The 21457-nt window shown below is 33.6% G+C and overlaps 1 protein-coding gene across 2 annotated transcripts in view; it reads left to right on the forward strand.

Annotated features, from left to right (window-relative positions):
• Positions 1-3105, forward strand: part of LOC111058831 (DNA damage-regulated autophagy modulator protein 2) — a 15083-nt gene extending 11978 nt beyond the window's left edge. The window contains exons 6-7 of one of the 2 annotated variants that reach the window (XR_005571866.1): positions 1-1242; positions 1398-2053. The exon at positions 1-1242 is cut by the window's left edge and continues 467 nt beyond it. The gene's annotated coding sequence lies outside the window, so the exon portion shown is untranslated. The other variant, XM_022346404.2, reaches the window with a different exon arrangement.
• Positions 3106-21457: the final 18352 nt, after the last annotated feature.

Here is a 21457-nt window from a genome sequence, read left to right on the forward strand (position 1 = left end):
TTCTCGTGGAATTAATCACGGTTAAAATTTAACCGGTTTTTGTGCAACCGGCACTAAGTGTCCCACCCTCCATCTTCTTACCTTAAGTAAGAAAGTATCCTCCCCTTAGATTTTTAGTTAATGCTGTTTCCAATAGTTTTCTCTTGAAATAGAATCCGATTCTGCATATATATATTTTTGGGGGTAACCTTGAAATACGAACTCCTGTGTTATCCCCTTTCAACGTATTGGAAATTATATCTATGACATTATCTTGCTCTGCCTATTTAAAACTAAGAATATGTGTTCAAACTTCATAGTTACGGTCAGAAAATTGTCGCAGAGTTTTACAGTAAAATTTCATGCCAAAATTGTCTAGATTAAATTTATTATGTATTTTATTCTTATACAAATTGACAATTTCCACTGAGACTGATGAGACACTTAGTGAAAAACTAAACTGAGACTTAGTTGTGAGAAACAAAATATATATCTGTAACAACAAGTAATAAATTTTTATGATAAATAAGTATAGTAATAATGGATATAACAAGTATAATGACAAGACTTGCTTCAGGCAGTATCAGTATCCGTTTTGGAGTGAACCGTGGTCTAGTGAATAGAGTGCTTGCGTAGCAGCATAGTGATCCCGGGCTCAAACCTTCTCATTATCAAAAGATTTTTAACCAGATCATTCCCGTGTTATCGGATGGGTACGTTAAACAGTCGGTCCCGGCTGAAGTATGACAGTCGTAAGGCCCATTGAATGCTTAAATTATATATTCAGGCGGTGGGACCTTCCCGCAAGGGACTCCCCACCAACAAAAGCTGTACGAATTTACTTTTAGTATCAGTTCTAATTCTTTTACCCATTTTGGAGCGGCATTTTACTGAAAAAATCTGCGACAGTTTACTGCCTGTACCCTAATCCCCGTTTACTCGATAGCAGTTTAACCGTAGTTAATCTTAATCCAGGATTAAAAGAAGCAATCGTCGCATTTATTATCATGTGTTTCAATTGAATCTAATCTTGGTTTAAATGTAATCAAACTGCTATTGAGCTCAAGACTAAAGTCTGATACCAGTTTGGACTCAAGTACAAATTCTAAAGAATATTTTACATCAACTCTGTTTTTAAATATGCTTCTATCAATGAAGTTTTCACTCTATTCAGAATTATTTTTGAGAATTCAAAAGTATTTTCACGATTTCAATGCAATGCTACCTTTCAAGACTCCATGTTCTGTGTTCGTACTATACTTAGTGCCAGTTGCACAAAAGCCGGTTAAATTTTAACCGTGACTAATTCCACAAGAACCAATCAGAGAAGACTTTATTGAAAAGACGGCTTCTCTGATTGGTTCTCGTGAAATTAATCACGGTTAAAATTTAACCGGCTGTTGTGCAACCGGCCCTAGGTATTATATCTTATACTGTGTCACCTTGAATACTTGATATATTTTCAACAAATTCTTTCCATCATTAATACTGACTTGTATTGATGTATTCTTAAAAATTCATTAATAATGACTTTGCTGTATCATACTAAACATGACAAGGTCTGTAGGAATACCTTGCTATAGACTTTGGACTTAGATACACGTAAGAAACGATAGAACCATGTAGACTGAAATTTCAATTCTCTTTTAATGACTGAGCGTGCTTTCTAACGTATGACTATGGCCCAAAACTCTAGTGATAGTTTCTATCTTAACGCTGACTTGTTTGTTGTAAAATCATATATATTTCTATCAAATTTTGTAACTTTTGAAATGTTACATAAGTTGAAATACAATGGAATTCTGTATTAGTTAAGATGTGTTTTGATAGTGAACTATTTGTTTATTCATTTTATTAATATTTTGATTAGTATAATTTCATTCAAGTACCTATTCCACTACTTGTTTCGATACATACTCGTATGTAAATTAGATTGATGGAATGTGAGAGAAGATTTACAATAATAATCATGTGATATAGCTACATAAACATTTATGTGAAATCTATGTGTGAAGATGGATGTCAGGAATTTTTTCTTAATGCAAGAATTGGATTATTATTTTACAAACCGAGTCAGGCTCTACTTTCCTATGATGTTCATAAGATAATTTTATTCTATAGATTTATTCATTTTGATAATATTTCAAAGATTTTTGTAGATAGTATCTCATGAAATATTGAGAAGTATAATATACTTTACAATAAATAATGTTTACGATCTATAGATAGGAACTCTTCCCCCACATACGGACCAATAGTCTATGTGGGGGAATATTTATTTCCTGAAAATATTTATTATTGAATTGTTATGTAAATGTTTTATTGATGTATTTTTTGATAGAAATAAATTGAATATGAATTATCTGTTCTTGTCAGCTATGATTTTGATTTGAACATTTTTTCTATTTATTTAAACATGCTTTATTTCAAATATTTTTTTTATATTTTTCACTTCGATTTCTTGAATTGATTCAACTTGATGTCTTAATCTGTATTTCTTGTTCTTCTCGTTGAAATAAATCGAAAAATGCTAGGAATCGGCTAGATCAAATGTCTTAGTTTAATTTTAGATAATTACTTTTAAAACAATACCTCAACTTATTCTTTTGTAATCTCATATTTTTCTCTTATGATATTCTTTTTCATGTATTCATATAACCCTTCATTATGCTACTCTACACAACCCGGATAATATAGTGATGAAAATTTTAGTTTAATCTTAGGTCAATTTTTTAGTTTATTCATTTATAAAGTTTAAACTAGTCAGGTTTAACGATTGCTCAAATATCTACTACTTATGATTTTTCATGAAATTGGTGGATAATTTTTTCTAGTTTCTTTTTAAAGTTGTATAGTTATTAGCTCATATTGTGAGTCCTCATTTATTTGTTCATTCATTAATTTATTCCATAATAGATCTTGAGAATTATAACATGTAATCAAGTTGAGTCTGTTTCTTATTTAGCTCATATTATTCAGCTTTGACAATTTAAATTTGCAAAAATTCTCATTTCTTATTAGTTTTTTACTCGCTTTATTGCTAATTATAGTGACTGTAGATTAGTGTTGATCATAAATTTTCTATATGATGCAGAATGTAAGGAAGAAACGATAAAATTTCTCAAACAAAACTGCAGTAAAAATGATTTTTAATAGTATTTTATCTTGAATATTTCTTCCTATTCTCAACCCAGTGAAGATTCACTGAGACTTCATTTGAGCAAAATGTATAAGTTTTTCTCTGATAGTCATAATAGATCTACTTTTGGTTTACATGAGAAGAGACTAAAATTAAATTGTTTTATTTCAGAAATGTACTCGACCAAAAGAATCTTGGTTATAATTGATTAACTCTTGTTTCAAATTTGATTTTTACTTTCCTTGCCCTATTACCATAGGTAAGGAAAGTATTGCTTTCCGAAAAAAAATTAACGTACCCCAATTTCTAAATTTCTATACGTTTCAAGGTCCCCTGAGTCCAAAAAAGTGGTTTTCGGGTATTGGTCTGTATGTGTGTGTGTATGAGTGTATGTGTGTCTGTGTACACGATATCTCATCTCCCAATTAACGGAATGACTTGAAATTTGGAACTTAAGGTCCTCCCCCTATAAGGATCCGACACGAACAATTTCGATCAAATGCTATTCAAGATAGCGGCTAAAATGGCGAAAATGTTGTCAAGAACAGGGTTTTTCGCGATTTTCTCGAAAACGGCTCCAACGATTTTCATTAAATTTATACCTAAAATAGTCATTGATAAGCTCTTTCAACTGCCACAAGTCCCATATCTGTAAAAATTTCAGGAGCTCCGCCCCATCTATGCAAAGTTTTATTTCAGATTCTCAATTATCTGGCTTCCAATACAATTTAAAAAAAAATTTCAAATGGAAAAGATTGAGCATGAAAATCTCTACAATAAATGTTCAGTAACATTTTCACCTAAAATTGAAAATAAGCTCGAAATTCGAGAAAATGTGATTATTCAATTGGAAACTGTCTGCAACTGTTGATTCTATTAAATTATTCAGTATGAAGAGATAGCAGACCTCGTGTGTCTCCAGCGTTATAGTCCTGTCACCAGCTGGCTCATCTTTGAATAGTATACTTGAAATGCGCGTGAACACTAGCGTCAGGTGATCAATTTTCATAACGGCAAGGAAAGTTGTTTAGTGCGGTACACCAGATTTTTCAATTAGCATTAATTTTTCAAAGTTGGAAGGTTTTGTTACTGTTAAACTCTCGCTGTACATATTATATTATTAGCCTACTTGTTAAAAATACAAGACTAGTGCTTATATCTTTTGTATAAATTTGAAAGTTATTCCCAATTTTTGATAGAATATTGTAGAATTTATTTCTTGTAGTAGAAATAGCTGGTAAATAACCAATGAACTTCATGCCAAAAATATTTTGTATATTATAACGGCTTTGACTGTTCTTATTTAGCTAATTATAGCAGTCTAATCTTTCAAAATTTTCATAGTGGTGGGATTAAATAATATTTCTGATGAATATTATGCTAAATTCAATAGAAAAACTGATAACACTGAAGAGGAATACTCAAGTTTTCATTAAATTTCTATTATTTATTATGAAAAAGCTGTGATTATAGAATAGTTGCGCAACTTGTTGATATTCAAAAAAATTATAAAAATTGAAATCAAACCAATTCACAGAGCAACTTGTATTGCAAACAGTTATTTTTCTACTGATGCCTTAGAACTACCTACTTTAGGTCCTTGCTTAAAAATAAACATGACAGTCTATTTTTCCGATGTCCTAAAATATTTTGAATGATCATTGGATGTAGATTTGAAGAATATATTAATCTACAGATGGAAATAAGTTGAAAGTTGCATTTTATTTCCATCTGTAGACTGGCTGGCCGCTCTGGCTTTGTATAAAATGGGCGCTGCTATCCAGAGATTGTGTTTGGTGTAAGTGTAAGCATTCCTGACCGGCAATTAGAAGGTACTGGGTTCGATGCCCGGGCTGACAACTAATTTTTGCATAGTAGCGCTCATCGAATTTCCATCTAGCTGTTTACCCAATATTTGCAGTAGCAGAAGTCTTCGGGGTGATTTACAGCATTTAATTGGGATTTCGTTTAATAATAATTAGAATATATTAATGTTTTGTCAGCTTGTTGAATCTCTTATTACAATAGTAATAGATGCTCCGTTTTCTCAATAGACCTGTCGATATTTCACATTTTCTCGAGTATGTGATTTCCCGTGTTCTAAACTAATGGCTCTGAACTCTAGTACTTTTTTAAAAAGATTTTCACTTCAATTACGATTCAAGATGTAATAATACAATGATATCATGATTATGATGTCACATGTATTCAGTATAGCCTCTAAGAATCATGTTTTTTTTAGACTGTTGAGAGTAATTTTCTACTGATACCTCCCTTACCTATCCAATAAAATATTGAGAATTCCACAAGCTTCACAATGCAAGAATCAAAATGTAATTCCATAGCAAACCTTTAGTTTCTATCATAAAAATATAAATTATACTGTAAAATATATTAATCTATACTTTAGTGATATATTTTGCCTACAATGATTGTGTAGTAATAGTTAGCCTTTAGTGTAACCATTAAGTGCCCATGTTCTCATAGAACCAATTAATTGTGTGCCTATTTTATTTTTGATGCTAGAAACTTGTTGTGAAATACATTTATATCTATGTGATTTGTTGCATATTTTCTATTATTGCTAAATACTCACTATTGCTTTCAATTGATGAGACAGAAGTTTTTTTAAATAAAGATATTCAAATACCTTGATTTGTTCCTTTGTTATATATTTCAATTCCTCAGGGTTTTTCCTCCTAACAAAATATTTCTGCTCAAAATTTGATTAATATCAAAGAAATAGAAAATATGGAATTTTATCATCAATGAGAAAGTAGTATCTCTCTCAGGAAATGAGATAATAATAATATTTTTTATTTGTTCGATACAGAACAGTCATTATGAATCACAACTATACAATTGACATTGTCATGTACAAAAAAAATCTCTTCAATATTCAACATAATAAAAATATAGATATAGCCTATATGATATCACACATAATGTCATATAAAAATTCATTTACACTATAAAAACTTCTTTCAACAAGGAACTTATGTTGATCTTTTTTGAAAGTCATGCTCTTAAATCTATATTACTAGGCAACTTGTTTAGAAATTTTGTCTCAAAATTTTTAGTTTTTTTCTCAAAAAGAGTTACCCTGTGAGGCTGAACGACGAAGTTGTTGTTCATATCAAATTAATCCTACTCAAAATTTGATTCATATCAAATGAAATTTAATTATCATTTTATTATTAAAAGTATCTTCTCATGCCTTAGGACCTCACAGTCAGATAGAGAATAACTTTTCTATATGATGACGTGGCAAAGTTTGGAAGTGATTATATAATCTGATCATATCTCTGATCAAACATCATTGATGGTTTTATAGCTCATATTTTCTCTAAAATATTTTATTGTCTAAGAAGGCTCTGATAAGAAATCGAATATCGTTAAATTAAAACGACTTGATATTGTCATACCACTTCTTAATTAAAACAATTTCCAGCTGAGCTTTAGTGTTTACAAGTTTGTGTTTCTTCAATGGTTCCAAATTTTCTTGAATAACTCAATATTATTTTCTACAAGTGGTAATTGAGTGGAATATTTCTAATCAATTTATCAATTCAAGCCTTCTAAATTCAAATTTATAGTTTTCATGTTTGTTTTTGACTAGAATTTTGTGAAAATTGTAGGCCTACACGTGAAATTCCAACCTCATCTTGGACTGTGTCACCTTTAAATTTGGAAGAAAAATAGCACAAGGACTACCTTATTATTTTATCTACCAATGTTATTACATTAGTCTCATTTGTATTGCAAATAAATAAAAAAAAACCAATTTTGATACCAGTTTCGGTTGTTCCGCCATAATCAATCCCTAGTAAACTCTAGTAGAGTATTAATGAAGGGGAATTGATAAAATCGAGTCCTTTTCATTCAACATTGATTTCTACCACCATAACACCGACTTCACAACAACACAGAAAATCAGATCATTGATAAAAGTTGATTGAAAGCAAAAATATATATTTGTCCATCAACAATGATAAAACTTCATTCGACAAAAATATTCAACGATGCAACAAACAAAATGCAATAGTGTTTTGAGCGTTGCCATCTTCCGCTCAAACTTGAAGTGAACTGTTGCATTTCCCCAGTAACGCTCTCTATAATATAGCAAATTGTCTAGTTCACCTTTTCAACTGAAAATTACACGCCGTTTTGGACGACTTTCACGGTATAAAACTGTTTAATGCTTTTCGACACTTCTTTTCTACCGTTCAATTCCAGTGATATGAGTGAATACGGTACATGGAAATACACTAAACGAAATACGGTATATTATTCGCCTCCTCCTGTGATGACAGCTATAATAGAATTCCTTGTATAATATTACTATATAACTGTGTATTTTTTATTCAATCCTAGACAGTTACATGGTAAAATTCACCTTAAACTGTCAGAATTTCTAATAAATAACACCAATGCATCCCATTAAAACAATGATGACAGTAAAATGTTAGTGGAGAGCCAATATAGCTGTTTATACTGTATATACAGTTATAGTAAGCTTACCAACAGTATAAACTCAATGCATTTATTCGTTCTTTCTTTTTCAATGACGACTTTCGTTGAATCTATTTGAGCTATTACTGAAATATAGATCATTTCCGAAGCATCTCTAGTAGATATAGCCTATGTAAAGAAGATTTGTAGGCTGTAGCACAAAGTGGGAGGAATACTTCTTCTCTGTGGCTGTAGGTAGGAAACATCGCAGCAGGATGTAATACAGAGTCGATGTACGGATGAAATTACAGTCTCTCTTGACAGACTAATTTCAGTTTGAAATTCATGCATATCTGATGTGGGCCTACTTTGAGTGTTTGAGAGCATACTTTCATTTCTAGGGATGTAAGTATCGATGTAATTTGTGTAGTAAGGTAGCTGGACTCTAAAGTAGTTTATGAACGAGGATAAAAAAAAAACAAAACAATTTCCATCTAGGCTACCGTGGAAAAATGTAAAATTATGTAGCCTACAACTTACTATCCATGCTACAGTTTATCATGAACTTTGACCTCCAACACCAAGCCTCTCCACCAAAGGCCGTTTTCACATTTACCGATGCATCGACGGCACGGCAAGACACGATAGGACAGAACGCTCTCCCAATTGGCTGTTTCTCAATATATGTCAATCTAATCAGTCAATCAGAGAAGCTCTTGTCCTGTCGTGCCGTGCCGTGATACGTCGACCTAATCAGCCAATCAGAGGAGCTCTTGTCCTGTCGTGCCGTGCCGTGATACGTCGACCTAATCAGCCAATCGGAGAGCTCCCTGTCCTGTCGTGTCGTGTCGTGCCGTGATACGTCGACCTAATCAGCCAATTGGAGAGCTCCCTGTCCTGTCGTGTCGTGTCGTGCCGTGATACGTCGACCTAATCAGCCAATTGGAGAGCTCCCTGTTCTGTCGTGTTGACCTAATCAGCCAATCGGAGAGCTCCCTGTCCTGTCCTGTCGTGCTGTGCCGTGATACGTCGAACTAATCAGCCAATTGGAGAGCTCCCTGTCCTGTCGTGTCGACCTAATCAGCCAATCGGAGAGCTCCCTGTCCTGTGCTGTCGTGCTTTGCCGTGATACGTCGACCTAATCAGCCAATTGGAGAGCTCCCTGTCCTGTCGTGTCGTGCCGTGCCGTGATACGTCGACCTAATCAGCCAATTGGAGAGCTCCCTGTTCTGTCATGTTGACCTAATCAGCCAATCGGAGAGCTCCCTGTCCTGTCGTGTCGTGCCGTGCCGTGATACGTCGACCTAATCAGCCAATCGGAGAGCTCCCTGTCCTGTCGTGTCGTGTCGTGCCGTCAAAGAGCCGGTGGTAAGTGCGAAAACGGCCAATCTCTATCTGCTCCCCTTGTTACTGCTTTATTCTCACTTCCTATGATGTTCCCAGGTTTGTTTGGACGTCATTGAGCCATCGAAATACTGTACAAGTATCAGTACTATTTTCAAGTGATTTAGACTTGAAAAAGGTTCTTGAAAATTTGAAACTAATCGTGTTGTGATAGAATAAAAGGATACTTGATACTCTATTGTGCTTCAATACTCTCAGTACCCCTACAAATAGCAGTTTCATAAGGGTTGTAAAATTGCTGCACAATTACCGTATTACCATTAAAAATAATTATCTATTGTAGGCTACATTCAAATTTTCACTTCAATATTAAATTTAATTATTTCCAGTCTTCCAAGGGCTAAGACATGTTTGAAGAGATGTAAAAATCTCAAAGTGCTATAAATAGGGATGTCAATCCCGGGATCCCGGTCCATTTTTGATACCTAACAATCCCGGGATTTCTTAACGTCAATCTCGGGATTTTCGGGATTGGAAAACCTAAAATTGTGAATCATATTTTTTTCAAAAACAATTGAATATAGAATTTATTTACAGAACTAATTTATTGTTGCAAGTGTTTGACTAATTTATTCTACTCGTACAACCTACAGTTGCATTTACAGTACATAATATACTGTACTCTGTGCTTGCTAAATAGATTTCGCATTATCAGTTCGCATCATTCTCAGAATGGTTGTTGATCGGTTGTTATGTGTCTATGTTTGTTTCTGTTTACACAGCACGACAATAATCACCAGTCTAGACGGCGCAATATTTGCAATAGTGCTGATATCATTTCCTTGAAATGCACTCAGAACTTTGAAAAGACTTCAGAAATCACAAATAAACAAGCACCATCTAATTACTCTCTGTCTAATTAATGGATTATCTCTTCTTATCCTTGAGATGAGGAACCTCATCTCTTCTCTTTCTCTATCATAAGTAGAATATATAGTTGAAGTAAATCTAGTTGGCTCTACGAAATTTCATTTAGTAGTATTTCAGCTTTTGAAAAACTCTAATCTTGAAAACATTTATAGAAATAGAATGTTTAATTTCAATATTATTTCTAACTATTTATCCATTCCAATAATATCCTCTCCTTCTATAATGAGCTCTTTTTCATCTCCACATCCTGTTACTGAACATGTAATTGAGGAGGAACATGTAATTGGTTAAAAATGCATGAAACTGATTTTTGCCAATCCCGGGATCAGTCCCGGGATTGGTATTGGATAATCCCAAAATACCGGGATTGGAAATCAGTCTCGGGATTGATATCCCTAGCTATAAATCGCCTCAAATACCGTATTTTCAAAATCGAGTTTCAAGTCTTCGACGAGAGAATCAATTTGGCAAGACTAATCGTTTTTATTTGATCGTAACTTGATAGTTTACTAACGGCTTCACGATTAAATTTATTGTGCTTACAGATCTAAACTTGGACTAAACTTGTCATCGTGATACTGAACTTGAGTAGGCTATAGAGTCTCGTTAAAAACCACCGACTCACGCTCTACAATCAACACGACTTTAGACCATTATAAAGACAAAATGAGGCCAAGTAGCATGTCTTCAGAGAAACCTAGATTGTGAAAAGTCAAGTGTAGTGATTATTCACCATGGTGACAAGGGAGTGTGGAGTTGTAACTCTTATCTCTTGAATCGAATATTGAGTTAATCAATCGGAATCATTCCTTTCCCTTTCTCATAAGACCATTTGGTTCATCGCTATAGGTATAGACCGTTCGTCTCTCAAGACAATAGTGCATTTCATGGTTAACCTTCCGGTAGTCGCGCCCTACTCAATCACACGAGCAGTCGCGTGTTGTATTTTTTACAACATCCTATTTTCCAAGTGTTATGTACTCTGTTTACTGTTAAAACATATTATCAATTGTACAATTACTTTTCTCATCTTCTTGGATTATTTTACGCCTATAAATATTATTGGATGATTACCATTTCATAGCCCAATAAGGTACATCAAGCAAAGCCATCAATTCTGTGTTATTGGTTCGTTTACAGTCCCCGTATAAAGTCTTTCCCTATCTTATGCACAGTGCGACTTATGGACTGTCGCGACTAAATGGCACCTAAAGACTGAACCATTGCTCGGTTTATACTGCAACTCAGTGGAGTGAAGCTTTGGAATGCATAGGTGACTCATTCACTGACATCACCCCTTTCAATAGTTTTGTGTAGAAAAAAAACTGACACTGTTGAACTTTCTACAACAGCGCGACAGCCGGATGGTTAAGGCCCGGTTGCAGAAAAGCCGGTTAAATTTTAATCTTGATTAGTTTCATGAGAACCAATCAGAGGAGGTTTTTCTGAGAAGAAGCCCTTTCTGATTACTTCTCGTGGTATTCAATCTGGATTAAAAATTAACACACTTTTGTGCAACCGGGTGTAAGACTCCTAGCCCAAGGTAATTAGGTGGATGGGCTTGAATCTGTGATAGAAGATAGAACGCTGAACGCTCTTCAGAGGTTCGCAATGTGTTTGATAAGGACAGCTTTATTTTTATATGAGATGACGCTACACTTTCCATCTAATTATTTTCACTCTGGCAAGCATAATATAGATGTTTAGTCATGAAATGCACTATAATTCACTGTTCATTAAGTATAGGTGCGTATACAGACTTATGCGTCACGAACATGCAAATTCCACTTTTAATCAGCTGATTCTATGCTTATTAGTACTATAATGCTTAGTTCTATTTTCAATTTCAATTTCTTTTATTGCCTATTAGAATATTCAAGACGTATTACAAACTCTTTATAATATGACATATCATTGAAAAATAATTGAATAAACATAATTACTCATACATATACATGGATAAAATATAAAATCTAGGCATCACCAGCAAAAAGAAAATCTATGCTCGCTGGTGAGAGTTGCAAAACAGTAAAAGAAAAACATAATATTTCGAATAATGCAGAAAATTTAGGTTAAATTTAACTAATAATTAGCCTACCATAAATTTAAATTTAACTATAATGCTTATACTATGCTTAGTACTATAATGCTCGTATATAGCAGTATTTGTACAGAAACAGATAGATATAGATATAATAGGCATAGCATCAGCTGTACGATGCACCTTCAGAATCATACAGTAATACCAGAGAAAAAAATCTATTAGACAGTATTTTTACTCTATGGTAATACTTTTGAAAAATATTCTGAATTGGCGAATGAACAATTCAAGATTATTTCTAAATCTGACAAATCGTTCTAGATGCTTCTAATGTATAAAGTTGCGTACAGACTTATGCGCTGCGCAACATACAAACGAAACGTAGGCCTACGCAAGATGATCGCAGGTCGCGCGATTCTGGTTCGCGCGCAATGAACTGGCCAAGCTCCTGTCGACAACAACGAATCTTGGCAAGCTCGCGCTCTAATCTCGATCACCGTACTTTTGGCAAATTAATTCTTGTTTGAGAAACGCGCGTTTGTCGCACAGCGATTGTAAAGACCAAGCCACACGGAGCGTTTAGAATAGAATAGAATGTTTATTTCGCCAAAATTACATAGTTACAAAACAAGAATGATACATACAAAATGCATAATAAAAATGTAAATTATAATTAGATCTAAATGATTTGGCACAGCCAGCAAAGTTAAACTTGTGCGCTAGCTGTGAGTTCACAAGCAAACAGTACGAAGTAGCCTTATAGCAATACTGAAAAATGGAAAAAAATATATACCTATATAATAAATATTATAGTAATGCTTCTTATATATAATACAATGATAAGAATTGAATAATTTCGTGTTAAAACCAATTATACAGGTGATAACCAAAAACAAGTCATACAGACTACATTTAAATCTTCTAAATGCAAACTAATGAAGAAGAATACAATAAAAAATGAAATTTTAATGTTCAAATGAAATAAATAATGTTTATTCGGCAAGATAGGAAGCTCTCCGATTGGCTGATTATATCAGCTGATTACCGAACGCCAACCCTATCAGCCAATCGGAAAGCTTTTCTCTCCTGCCGACTCGTTTGAAAAAAACGTTTCGCTCTTGACCCTGGCTTGTCACTGCAAGTCTGTATAAGCAGCTTAGATTACAGTATCTTGGTTGTTTGTTTGTGGAGATTGAAGAACGAATTCAGCCGTACAAGTGTCGTTTGTATTATTGGAAATCAGGATTTGATTAGTACTAGTTGGAGCATACTAATTGAAGGAGGATACTAGTTTCTCCAGCTCCTCAAAATCTCAATAATAATGGACCTTTAATTAAGGGAGTTAAATCATTAATGGCACAGTCGAATATTTCTAGAAAAATCTATGTTGACGATACTACAGTAGGCAAATTCAAGTGAGGCCTGTGACCTATCCCCTCCCATATCACATATATATTGAATTGGCCTACTGTTGTATCATTAAAATATATTTTTCTAGAAATATTCGACTGTGTCATTAATGAGTTAACTCCCTCAATTTAAGGTCCATTAATATTGAGATTTTGAAGGTATTACCTTTTCTGAACCTGGAACATTTCAGTTCCATTCTCTCATAAAGCACGACACACCGTAGCTAAAACCAATCTATTTTATCACTCATCAAATGTCTAAATAAATCCCATCATTTTATGTACAAAATCCGTATTTTATGTAACAATTCTTGATGTGCAATGCTCAATTCCATACCAATAACTTCAGATCTTCTGAAATTGAGTTGGAATCCCAAGTAAAAGTGAAAGGACGAGGACGAGGTGTCGGATATTACGTCAACTCATTTTTTGAACAATGTCTGCTGCTCTAAACGATATAAATTCAAAGCCTCTATATGTATGGTAGGCGCAGTCTTCCTGTATACTGTCTTAATTTCAGCTATTATTTTCGTACATTCGCTTGTCATGCTCAATTTTCATCTACTTCACCGAGTAGAATATGAATCTAGAGTCCAACCGAGGCAGATGGAGAATTAGCTTGCTGGATAAAATAGTTATAAATTTACGCTCATGAAAACTCTGCTTTCTAGTGGAATCAGAAGACAAACTTTAATGTGTTGGATGATCATAAAATCGGGGATTCATCACATTTGTACATCGTTTTTATTATTTTAGAGAATAAGAGAGCTACTCTAAAAAAGCTGAAAAAGAGATACTATAATGCTAACACTTTGGAACATCTATTTTCAGCGTAGAATATAAACTTTTATGTATGTTCATATTCATGGCCATTCAATTGATAAAATATTTTTTCCTACAGTTACCTTGAAAAGTGGCCATTCCTGCACTGATTACAGAACGCAAAGAATCACTTTTCCGCTCTAGTGCGGGAAAAATTTTTCCTGCACTCCAGATTTGCAACATGGCAACAGAAAATAGTTGGTGGGTTATATATGGAGGATTAGTGCACGAAAACAAAAATATTTTAGTAACAATGACTGCGGTTAGATTTAGATAAGAATCATTTCAATGGCTACCCTACATTTATGATAAGATCCCAATCTAGAAATCCAAAACAAGAATAATGTTTATCTAAATCATAATTAAATAATAACTTCTCATCATTTAATAATAAATAATGTTTATTTTCTATTGACAGTAATAATTATTTCAACTATAAGCATTGAAAAATGTAGCAAACACACATTATGAAATTCGAATTTTCAGGTTAAATAATTACCGTTCGAAATCCATGTCAATAAAATTAATAGAATAACAGTAGAATATACTAAAATAAATATTTTCTGTTGTCTATGTTATTTTATAAATATTTTTCAGTTTACTTATATCATTTTTCGGTAATTTAGTGAGTTAACCATGTCTAAATATCTGAATACTGTTTTCAGCTGGATGAAAAGAAATTAAGTACGATTCTTCCCACTAGGTCGGGCGCTTGTTGGTTCAGCCATTTTGCAGTCATCACAACCAGCTGTTGGCGTGTATTTTGAATGCGAATTTTTTGTTTTATCTGTATTTTTCTGATTCTTGAATGAATAAAGATGAGAACTTTGGCTGAGAATTTTCAACTTCAATTGGATTATTAATTTTTAAATGAATTAAGGTTGTTATTAATAACAGCATCACACACACAAACATTTGATGGATTTCAGCCATCATTTTATCCATAATTACCCACTTTTCATATTCAATGGTAACTGTAGGAAAAATTATATGTGAATATGTGCGCAAAGTTCCTCTGCTGCACTCAAGAAACCATTCCGCCCTCGCCTATACGGCTCAGGTGTAAAACGTTTCTTTCGGTGCAGCAAACTGTCACTTTGCGTACTAGTTGCACAAATAACTATTTCAACGAGTTAGTAACGAGTTGAAATCGTCCTGTTTCACTTAAAGACCTTTAATATTATTAAAAAATAACTTCTAGTCTAGTTTATGGTAAATTGAATAACTTTCTCAAAAATTGATATTCAAAAAAGAATGTAGTTTTCTCATCAACAATACCATGAGGAATTTATCCTCTGAATCTCATGGATTTATCTCCTACGGAATTTGAAATGTTCTGTCCCAAAAATTTAAACTTTAGGTGCTCATATCCCAGAAAGTAATGATCGGAGAAGAATGTTTTTCTGAAAAAATGTTTTCATTTTGATAGCTTGATGATAAAAATCGAAAAACTTTGAAAAATATCACCAGTAGAAAGTTTTTTTTAGCCTTTGCACAGCCTTATTATTGAATAATCATTCACAGAGAATCACATTTAAATTAAAATTAATTCAAGTAGCCCATGAAAATATTAAATTGAAAAATATCAAATCATATATTTAAATCAGGATTTTCTAGATGTCCGGCTTACATTATTCTGGATTTTTAGTAACATCCATGATAGCCTATCCATATTACGCTTCTTTACCAATAGGTTTTAGAATATAAAGTTCAGGGTGTATTATATTAACAGACAATAGACACATTTTAATAATAGTCCAAGCTTATTCTGATGGAATAAGCTTTTTCTGATAGTTATGTCTTCATAAGCTCCAGGCTTATGTGTGGGTGATGAAAATCTTAATGATGAGAAATTAGTGGTATATATTTACGTGAGTTCCAAACAATCGGAAAGCGATTTACAAACTCGTAAATAATATTTTGCGAAATTGGAGGAAATTCACCTGTTCAATGGGAGTTAGAAGGTACACATCTTAAGTTATCTTAACGATAACTTACGAACGATATAACATAATCTGGACGATAACTTACTGATGCGAATCTGAAGGCAACTGCTTCCTTAAAAATAAATTAATTTCAACTACTGGTACCGTACTCAATATCTATAACTTATTCTTAATTGACCGAGCGAAGTGAGGTCTAAGATTCAAGTCGACGGTTTGTCATTTCTCTTAATGTTTAAATGTTTGAATGTTTATATGTTGCGCATTTACGGCGAAACGCGGTAATAGAATTTCATGAAATTTGACAGGTATGTTCCTTTTTTAATTGCGCGTCGACGTATAATACAAGGTTTTTGAAATTTCGCATTTCAAGGATAATATAAAAGGAAGAAGGAGCCTCCTTCATACGCCAATACTAGATTAAAAATCAGACTATAGAATTTTTCATAATAAATCAGCTGACAAGTGATTACACAGATGTGTGGAGAAGCCAGTCTATTGCTTTATTTCCATAAGGTCTATAGTTTCAATCAGGTACTTGTGGATGAGAATACTGCGTGAGGTCTACTGTTCACAGAACTACTAGTGGGATAATAAGATAACTTACTAGAATAACATGTGGTCCACCTACTCCAATGTTTGATCATCCTTTGTATATGACCAATGTACCTAGATTATATTCTAGAATATATTCTAGGTGTATGACTTGACAATTCAATTCCATGCCCATTAAACTCCGTCCTTCCTTCCAATTAACTGCAATATTCCAAGATGCATTTCATGTACAGTCATTACTCTGTCAACGAAATTAATCGCGGTACTTAAATGTGTGGGAATCATTAAGAAAACATTTCCTTGTAATGGATTGTGACCTGGACTGGATTGACTCTCGGAATCTCTCTCTCTCTCCTTTCCCACAAGACCATTTATTTACATAACATGGCCAGACTAATTTATTATTGTGCCTCTCATTTTGTACGTTCTATAGGAACCTTCAAATCTACAAACATGGAGCGTTTTAATGTTCCAACAAATGCTTCAGCTTTGTATATCTGAATACAATCATTTACGAGTGATTAGAATTACTTGCAATATTCCATGCTTCACTGATAACGTTAACAGTTGACATGAATCCATGATAGGAATACAATAAATTTAATCATCTACTAGAATTGAGGAAATATTTTAATTGGTAGTCTACAATCTAACTACTCATCATTTCATATCGGTCTACTGGAAATTTCTCAAGGCTCTGACTTCAATACATTCTCCTCAAGAGTGAGTTTCAGTATTACTGTAGAATACTAGAATCGCCATCCTAAAATCGCCATCCATTTTCATGTTCATAATAATTCTCCTCTATTAATTGGTAGAGTTACCAGTTACAGTAGATTTTATTATACCACTTTTGGGTAAAAAAGAGATCAACAAGACCGACTTCGTTTCACGAGTTTTACAATAGTAGAGTCTATGAGAATATTTTGAATTGAACTCAGTCTATTTTTTGAAAAATCTAAATGAACTCCTGGATAGTATCACAGATCTAACTGACATCTATGATTATCAATAGACCTACGGTAATCATTCAAACTCCTAAATTACAATTTCTATGGAGTTGCCTTCCATTGTTCCATTGAGCTAGGTTTCCCAGTATCAGTATTTATTTATTCAAATGTACACTGTTAAACAATATATTATTTAGGTGAGAGCAACAGGTGTAAAATATCATTGTACGTGTCAGGTACTGTGAAGATACTGTTCCCATTAGTTCTAAAATAGGACTATTTCCACTCAGCCCAGCCAAGCGAGTAAGAATAGTCACATTAGAACTACGGGAAATAATATCTTCACTCTACTGGACCACTACACTACCTCCGTAAACAAAGCCACAGTGCATTCGTGTGACTCCAGCCACTGCCGTCTCTATACTGTATAGAGACGGCAGTGCTTCAGCACAGGTAGGGCTCCTACACCAATGAAAATTCGTTTATTTCAGCTGATCTATCTGCTTGTGTGTTATTGGTGTAGGAGCCCTACCTGTGCTGACGTCACACGAATGCACTATGGCTTTGTTTACGGAGGTAGTGACTGGACACATACTAATATGTGAGAATCTAGCTTAAGCTACGCTAAGCAGAGAAATAAGAAAATCCCGTTCAAATGATATCGTGTATCGATGGAAGTTGTGATTCCAAGTCAGTCTTGAAAGTTATAATAGAATAAGGGTCAGACCACATTAATACGTTTTCTCAAGCGTTTTCAGGCGCCAACTCAATCAGCCAATCGTAGAGCTTCCTGCTCTGCCGACTCTTAAAAACTCCGTCTTAAAACGCCTGAAAAAACGCATAATATGGTTTGGTCCTAATCCTGTGAAGTTGAATGGTGCCCACAAGCATGAATAATTGACCGAAGCGAAGCTGAGGTCTTAGTTTCGACTCGATCGGCTTTTGTCTGTTTGTTTGTTTGTACCGCAGTTACAGTCGCAGTTATTGTCCGATTTGGATGAAATTTGGTATGCAAGTTCTTTGAAACAAGGCGCAGAAACGTATGTGTAACGATTTTTGATAAGGCCTCCGGTTTTAATATAAATTGTGCCGTTCTAAAATGTTTTTTTATAAATAAATTAATATAGAGAAATATCTCAGAACTCACAAACTAGAAGGTGATGAACTATTCATTTATTTTATTGACAATCACAAATCATAATTATAATATATAATATGATTGGGAAAAGACAACATGCATAGCCCAAAACTGTCTTCTCCCAAATTCTTACAAATAAAAGTTTCAAAAAAGAATGAGGTTAAGATTTCACTTTTCACTTCAAAAAGTCCAATTTCCACAGTTATTGAACAGTTATTCGAATAACCTAATAAAATATTATTGTAACGGTAACAGTAGCTATATAGTCTACGTTTTGATCGTTTCTACAGTAGCAGAAATACATTGGAGGAAACGTTAACTTTGGATACTAAATCCAAATTGGATCAGCATTTACTTCCCTCTCTGTTTTCTAAATTGGGGAGGCGTTGATGGTCGATAACAAGAAGTATCCGCTACATATAGCCTACCACTCGTTCACCAGATGTCTACCCAAATCGCAATTAGAAATATCAAAGGCTAAACTTTCTCCTACTGAACATCGATTGGTATTGGTCTTTCAAATCGGATTTCACTTGAATATTGATGTATTTCGATTGTATTCAAAGATAACTTGTTATAGGTAGTGGATAGTAAATAAATAAACATACTAGTAGTTCTGTGAACAGTAGACCTCGCGCTCAGTAAGTTACATTGACCTGTTGTTATGTTTTCTCAAAAATGTATAATTAATTATCAATTTAAAATGTCTAGAAAAAATCCTAAATAAACATAGAGCATTCTGTCCTATCGTACCGTGACGTATCGTCCCGGAATGTGAGTGTGAGCGCTGTTATCAGGTCTGGCTGCAGCTGTCTACAACGTTGATGGAAATATACATTTTCAAGATGTTCCATGTTTTTGAACGGGTAGTATTATAGTCCACTAGACAGCTGGTTTATGATGAATAATTCTATAGTCTGATTTTTACTCTAATATTGGCGTATGAAGGAGGCTCCTTTTTCCTTTTATATTATCCTTGAAATGCAAAATTTCCAAATACCTTGTACATACGTCGACGCGCAATTTAAGAAGGAACATACCTGTCAAATTTCATGAAAATCTATTACCGCGTTTCGCCGTAAATGCGCAACATATAAACATTAAGAGAAATGCCAAACAGTCGACTTGAATCTTGGACCTCACTTCGCTCGGTCAATAAATGTTTATTAAAGTAGCAGAGGAGAACATCAAATACATTACTACGTCAAACTATAAGGCTAGACCAGTAAGTCAAGTCAAGACAAAACATGATCAGACACGTTTAGTCACAATACTTTACATAGTTCCTTATGGCGCAACTCACACTGGTTAGTCATTGCAATTAGACATGTCTTCATAAGCAACTATGTGAAGTATTGTGACTGAACGTGTCTAATCATGTCTTGTCTTGACTAACTGGTATACGCCTAGCCTTACTAATGAAAACAGCAAAAGTAGACACAGAATAAATACAACAAATAGAACTATTACTATAAGTCACAATAATTGTCAATATATGAATGATAACTAATTCTACACCCAAAAATTGTAGTGTTCATTCGTTTTTAGATCTCAATATAATAATCAAGACTTTGTTATCAAGACTCTCTTTTGATGAATTTGAGTTCACGCTAGAACATTTTTGATTTGTTAGAATATAATCGGGGAAGCTCTTTATGGACATCGTAGAATAATAGAAGTTCAAAGGCCAATATTGCTCTATTTATATTGTTTTCAGCAAATTATATCTACACTGAATAAAAATATTAGATCAATTATTGTCCAACCACAGATCCGTTAAAAACCGAGTTATCGGTTCGGTTGTAACACTCACACACTCATACCTCACGTTCAAGTATTTAGAGTTTCAAAATAAAATAGAGGCTTATAAAACAATAAATTACCTCCGGTTTTTGGGTCCTCTTGCTCTCCCACTCTAGATATCAAGCTACACCCAACACTATAATTATGTTGTCACTTATAATTCACTTACTGTTATCTGAATCTTATTTTTATAATCTAAATAACACATATTGTGATTCATAGTAAATATAACTACTGAATAATACTGCTTGCTGGAACTGTCCCCCAATCTCAGACGCATAGTCTTACTGGGGGAATTCCACTCAATCAATATTCTCTTTGTACTGTTTTTGTAAAAATGCAATTCTTATTTTGTTGAATATCGAATATAAATATGTACATGTATTGTATGCCAAGTGGAAATAAACGAATTGAATTGAATTGAACACCATTATCAAAATCTGTTAAACTCCGATTTACCGAAACCGGCATCTCGATTTTGATAGATAAATCTATGGTTCTATATATGATAAATCAATAAATCTGAGGTTGGACAATATCCAAGTAAGGGAAGTCAACTTATAACTTGTATATTCAAACAATCTCAAGTTGATAATTTATGAGACCAATACATTCTCCCAAAGAGTATCGATTCTCCAGATATTCTGGAGAGTTGATTATTCAGACTGATATTCTAATCAAAAACACATTTCAAGACTGTGGTTGAACCATAAAGTATAGAATGTAATGAATTTACATTAATAAAAACAATATAGAAACTTGTAGTACCCTTTTATTAAAACATTTAATAAAAACTTTTATTAAAGAAAACATTTAATAAAGAAAAACTTTAAAACATTTTAACTTGAAAATGGCCAATGGTTGAAGCTAGCCGTTAAAATTATTTAAAGTTTTTAAAATGTCTTAATAAAAGGGTACCACAAGTTTTTATATTGTTTTTATTAATTTGAAA

Source organism: Nilaparvata lugens, chromosome 7, assembly GCF_014356525.2.
Source record: "Nilaparvata lugens isolate BPH chromosome 7, ASM1435652v1, whole genome shotgun sequence".
NCBI classification, from domain to species: Eukaryota; Metazoa; Arthropoda; class Insecta; order Hemiptera; family Delphacidae; genus Nilaparvata; species Nilaparvata lugens.